Genomic DNA, 6,000 nt, shown 5'->3' with positions numbered 1-6,000 from the left:
GATATGTATGCAATGCCACACAAAATCAAATTAAATTAAAATCATTACAAAGGAATAGATTTTTGGTGCAAATTGACAAATTTGGTGTTAGTTGATTTCCGACAAATAATCTAGAGGAAGTCAGTAAGTTGAGCAGCATCTGTGGGAAGAAAGGAATCCTGTTGCAGGGGTTCAGCCCGAAACATCAACACAGATCTTGCTCGACCTGTTCCTCCAACAGATTGTTTGTTGCTCCACTTTCCAGCATCTGCTGTCTCTTGAGTCTCTATTGGTTTAGTTCCCTCTTTCCGAAGTGATTTAGTGATTGGTCTGAGTTTGGCACGATCCTAATATTATTTAAGGATTTGCTTTGTTCAAGGTTGGGCTGAACAATGGTCGTTGTGAGGTCTGAATTTGCTGGCTGCATATACTGAGTGGCGAGTCTCAGCGCCGCACTTGTTCTGGGGACAGTATATGAGGGCTGGTCAGCGTCGAAAAAGTGAGATCCAGGAATTAACTATATTTTATTGAATCTTTATCGTTCAACTGTGTTATTTTTAATTGACAACGTCTCCGAACAGTTTCCAAGGCGATGCAATAATGAATACACAGCTTTACGTGGACACATGCATGCTTAAAAACTTCTTTTAATGACGATCCATCAAAATGAACAAAAAAAATCTGCTGATAATGAAGATATACGCTTCCCACACAATAAATGTTTTGATTTGCCCCCGAAAAGTTTGCTATATATTTTACACCCCCCACCCCCGCGCTGTGACCGGCCGCCACATATTTCTCTATTAAACATTCCCAGGTTATTTAACCGCCCCCCCCCCACAAATTCGAGAGGCAAGGAAGGCCCCAAGGAACGCGCGCGGAACCACTTCAATGGTTCCGGGGGGGGTCAGCGTACCGCCCTCTCTCGCGCCCCCCGGTTGTCAATCAGCCGCGTCGACCCGCCTCCTCCGCCGGGCCCTTGGAGCGTGGCACCACCCACCCGCGCCGAGGCCATCAATCAAAGGGTGCGCCCCGCCCCTTCCCCTGTCAATCAGGCGGGGCGCCCAGCTTCGCAGCGGTTGTTAGAAAGCGAGGGTATCGGATCCGAGTGGAACCGCCGATATCTGGAGCTGGGTGGTGGTGTTCTTGCAGCCGTGGCGCAGGTATCTCTGCACTTTTTCGCTTCAATTTATGTCATAAACGGCCTCCAGGAATTTAAAATTGACTTTTCTGTTTACGTCATTAATTCTAGTGGCAATTGAAATGTGGGGATTGAAGATGATTTTCTGGCATTCTTTTTCCAGGGCTGTGACTGTGCGCCTCACGCAGGGGTGGTTGAATGTAATAATGGCGGACTCGGGCAAATCTGAGTGAACAAAAAAATCCGCGAGGTGTGCTCCGGTCGAATCGAAAGGGGGTGGGGGGAAAGCAATCAGTTTGCCGTATTATTTTTAAGTAATTGTGGGTTGCATTTCTGTAAAGATTTTCGTGCAACAAATGGCTCGTCTCCGTGAGTAATTGCACAAACTACTAACGATGTGTGATATTTTTGCATGGTTTGGGGTAATGTTTTGTTTGATGGTAGGTCTGTTTTTATACCTGGTAGCTGTATTAAAATTAAAAACCCAACCTGCTGGATGGTCAAGGACATTCGGTCTGTTTATCTATCATTTTAATACCTCTGTTCATGGCCATTGAATTTATTTTTCTTTCTCGTTTCATGCATCAAAGAACTAGGGAGGCTTTATTTTGGTGGGGGGATGGATGGGAGGCGGTGGTGGCTGTTTGGAGCCGTCTCGCCCAGTCAGACGGTGGTTTGTATGGGAGGGGGTGGAATCGGTGAGAGAGGGTGAACTCGTGCTCTGAGGTGTGTGTGTTGGGGAGGGGGGGGGGTGGTGGTGGAGGGAATGTTTGGAGATCCGTTCCAGGTTGAGAGTCTGGCCCGGGATCGCGGACCAGCCCGCGCGTTTTTCCCGGAGTGTCTACTGAGCCCTGGTGGCTGCTGCATTCCAGCTAACACCGCCAATCACCGAGGGTCCGTCTCCGCTCGGAGCGTGGGGGGCGCCTGCGACTCGCTGCCGCTTCGCTCCCTGCAGCAAAAACAGCGGAGGGAGGCCGCGCATGGAACTGCACAGCCCAGGAGCCAGTGCTGCAGGGATTGCATTGATAAAGCAGAGGGGGAAATGCTTGCTTTTATCCCGTATTTGGACGCCCTGCTGTGGGCACGAATGTTCGGTTGCTCCGCGCTTTTCAGCCGCTACCTTACCGCTGATTTTTCCACGTTGAACTCACGGAATTGGGTTGGGGGAGTGGTGGAATAGTTGAAGAAAGAAAGCTTTGCGGCCAAGCCCAGAAAGCGAGGCTTAGTCTATTCTATTTAGAAGCTTTACGATTTGCTTCAAGGGAAAATAGTGGGCACCAGCGTTAAATGTGTATACCGTGGGTTGAGAGCAGTATAAATCGGGGTACTCCGATTAGTCTTTACTGCATAGCACAATCTACACATTGCCATCATTTATTAACTAAAGCATAACGGGTAACTCTTCATGACAGAAAATAAAGGAAATTAACACCGGAGCCTAAAATGTGAAACAGTAAAGATTGTAAATGCTCAGGAGGATAAGCAGCATTCGAGAGAGAAACGAGTAACGTTTTTCGTCAGTAACTCTTCTTCGTCGTGCTTTTACTCCTCTCATGTTTTCGGTTTTCTCTCCCCTTCTCCCGCCATTATTTCTTTCATTCCCTAAGGCTGGCATGTACTGCTTATTTGGAATGCTTCCGACTTTACATATACAAATACTCCCATCTATCCTGTTTGGATTACTAGGACTGTGCAGTGGAGTAAACATACTCTGCAGCTCAGTCAGACGGTAACAATGAGTTGAAGTGTTCATACTTTATTTTTAAATCTTCAGCTTCTGATGCATTTTGCTCCTCTGATATGGTGCATTGTAGCTGCAGAAGGAAGGCAGGTGCACAAGATAGCTAATTTTTAAATTTTGGAATCTGATATGCCATATTTGCCAGTTGTTTACATCATTGGTGGTGAGCCTTGGGGCACCTTGATGTGGTTTGCGAAGCATTCATCTGTTTGTGCAGACTGCAGATATTCCCTCATGTCTAAGTGAGAATAAGAGAAGAAACCTTGCTCAAATGCCATATTACTTGATGCATCTTGAGCATTTTTACACTATCTTTTCAAATATTATTGCTGTTTTTTTTGGGATGATAAAATAGTAATCATGAAGATTTTTATTTATTTGAAGTATGCTGAAGCTGGGTGATGTTTTGGTCACTCAGTAAATCAAAACACTCTCAGAAGCGCTGCTTGATTTAGCTGCAGCGTAGAAAATAATCTGAATCAGGTTTATTGTCACCTCTTCCTAGAGATGCTGCCTGGCCTGCTGCGTTCTTACTCACTCTTCCTTCAGTTAGTCCTGACGAAGGGTCTCGGCCTAAAACGTTGACTGCACCTCTTCCTAGAGATGCTGCCTGGCCTGCTGCGTTCACCAGCAACTTTTATGTGTGTTGCTTGAATTTCCAGCATCTGCAGAATTCCTGTTGTTTATTGTCACTGAGATAGGTTGGGAAATTTGCTTTGCAGTAGCAGGTCAGTGAAAGACAAAAATTACCATGTCATACGAAACAAATGGTACAAAAGACAAAATGAGGACCATTCATGGACCATTCAAATCTTGATGGTGGAGAGGAAGAATCTGTACTTAAAACGCTAAGTGGGTCTTCAGTCTCTTGAGTCTGAATGGTATTAACGTGAACAGGGCATGTCATAGATGATGACCTTTTAATGATTTTCTGATTGAACACATGATCGTTTTTATTAGCCACCCCATTGTCAGTAACAGGTTTCATATATTGTCTCATTCAGGGAATGCAGCTGGTTTGAGCATTCATTGCTGCATCATTTTGGACCACAAAACTACTTTATGGACCTACTCTTGTCTTCAGATTATCCTGGAATCTTTATTCTCTCTACTGTCAGCTCTCCATTATTTTCACTCTTGCATTCAACAGTGTGATGGGTTCATTGACCAAATGGATTTTAATTTTGGTGGTGGTGTTGCTGCCCCCGAACCCAGCCCTCACTCAGCTTGCAGTCTTCTCTAGTTTCCGTCCTCAATTTGTGAGACCTTACTCCTGCTGTTCACCCACATTGCTGATAAATTGTTATCAATCGACTTTCTCTCTCTCTGACTCTCATATTAGCTGGCAATGTTAAATGTTTCCCAAGTGACTTCGTGCTTCTTCAAATATGCATCATTGTTACTCAGAACCAGCCTGCATCCCAATCTTCTACCTCTCTTTTCAATGTCCTGAATTCATTATCCCCTCACAAATCCATGTTCATCTTTCCTGGAATTCCTTGAGTGAATCCATACATCAGATGTGTTTTTCTTCTAAGTTGCTAAATGTGGGAAGAAGTAATCTCAAACTGCGTTCTTTCCAATCTTTCTCTTTGTATCCTTTCAAGATGGTCTTTGTTCAAACCTTCGTTGTCAGGCAACTGGATGAGATTGGACTCTGTTGTGTTCTCCTCTATCCAATCAGAAAATAGGCTGTAATGGTTATTCCTTTGCCAATAAACTTAACCTTGTTGACTTGCCTCTGTAAAGATCTGCCCTTATTTTATTTCTCATCTATACCTTGAACCAGAGTAGATCATTAATCTTCACATGTTCACTACACTTTATACTACCTTGCCCCTGCTAAATATTGGTAGGTCTGTAGACAATTTTGTTAGGGCTTTGGTCTTCTCTCTTCCTCTTCTCCTCCCTCCCCTCCCTCTTTCCCCCCCCCCCCCCAAAATCAGTTCCCAGCTCCACCAGCTCCATCTTCTTCAGATCTGCATCAGATTTGATTTAGGACGTAACTTTGCCCAGCCAGTTCCCCTTCTGTGGCTCTTGAGCCTAGCCCTGTCTCAGAATGCAATGCTAAAGCCCCAAATCGTGTCTGTTTTCTCTAGAGCAGGGATTCCCAACTGAGGGTCCACGGCCCAGATGCTTAACGGTATTGGTCCATGGCATAAAAAAGGTTTGGAGCCTCTGTTCTAGACTTCTGCAAAACACGGATCTCCCTTGTTCTGTGATCTGCAAACATGATGCCACACAATGTATCATGCTGATTTCAATTGGCTTCCCATTAAGGGATTCCTCAATTTCATTTTAAGCCCCATATCCATCCTAGAAAATCAGTGTCAGTTTTTGGCACTTCAAACTCCTTGAACCTAATTGTTCCATCAGAGGTGGCTCTACTTCTAGCTGTCAAATCATCTGCCCTGACTAGAGCATTTACTTTACTCATGGAGTGATTTCGAGGCAACTAGGTAGTATTGATGTGTCATGGCCAACTCCAGGATGTTACTTAATTTATTGTAAAATTGTTTATGTCGATATGGCTGGCAGCGGCTATAATATATTCATAGTTTAGAATTGATTTGGATCAAAGCACATTATCCTTTTAGTTTGATGTGAGGTCGTCACTGAGCACAACATTGTTTATGCAGTTAAACAGAGCCACACAGTCTTAATTAAAGATTGCAATAGATTGATAGCATTTGATTTTAACATCTGTTAAAGAACAGAAACATTACAGTATCATTTTATCTGTGGTGGAGGCCAGGTTACTTGGAGCCAAAATTGTTAAGGGATGGAGATCTGGAAACCCAGAGACAGAGAATTCATTGTAAAATGTTTAGAGTCATAGAGAAGCCTACTCCTATTGATCTGCACCAGGACCATTGCCCTCCATATTCTTACTATATTTGTACCTATCTGAACTTCTCTCAAACGTTGAAATCGAGCTTGCGTGCACCACTTGTGGCTGGCAACTCATTCCACACTCTCACTACAGAATGAAGAAGTTTCCCCTCATCTTAAACTTTTCTCCTTTCACCCTTAACCCATGACCTCTGGTTGTAGTCCCACCCAACCTCAGTAGAAAAAGCCTGCTTGCATTTACCCACTGTACACCCCTTATAATTTTGCATACCTGTATTAAATTTCT

The 6,000-nt window shown here is 44.2% G+C and overlaps 1 protein-coding gene across 1 annotated transcript in view; it reads left to right on the top strand.

The window, feature by feature from the left end:
* The first annotated feature begins 1,039 nt into the window (after positions 1-1,039).
* The window catches only part of LOC140204280 (zinc finger MYM-type protein 3-like), a 108,039-nt gene continuing 103,078 nt past the window's right edge, over positions 1,040-6,000 (top strand). Inside the window, exon 1 of the mRNA XM_072270864.1 lies at positions 1,040-1,142. The gene's annotated coding sequence lies outside the window, so the exon portion shown is untranslated. The remainder of the gene's footprint in view (positions 1,143-6,000) is intronic.

The sequence above is a fragment of the Mobula birostris genome, chromosome 10 (genome assembly GCF_030028105.1).
Source record: "Mobula birostris isolate sMobBir1 chromosome 10, sMobBir1.hap1, whole genome shotgun sequence".
In the NCBI taxonomy this organism is placed as follows: domain Eukaryota; kingdom Metazoa; phylum Chordata; class Chondrichthyes; order Myliobatiformes; family Myliobatidae; genus Mobula; species Mobula birostris.
This window is presented reverse-complemented; position numbering and strand designations above follow the sequence as displayed.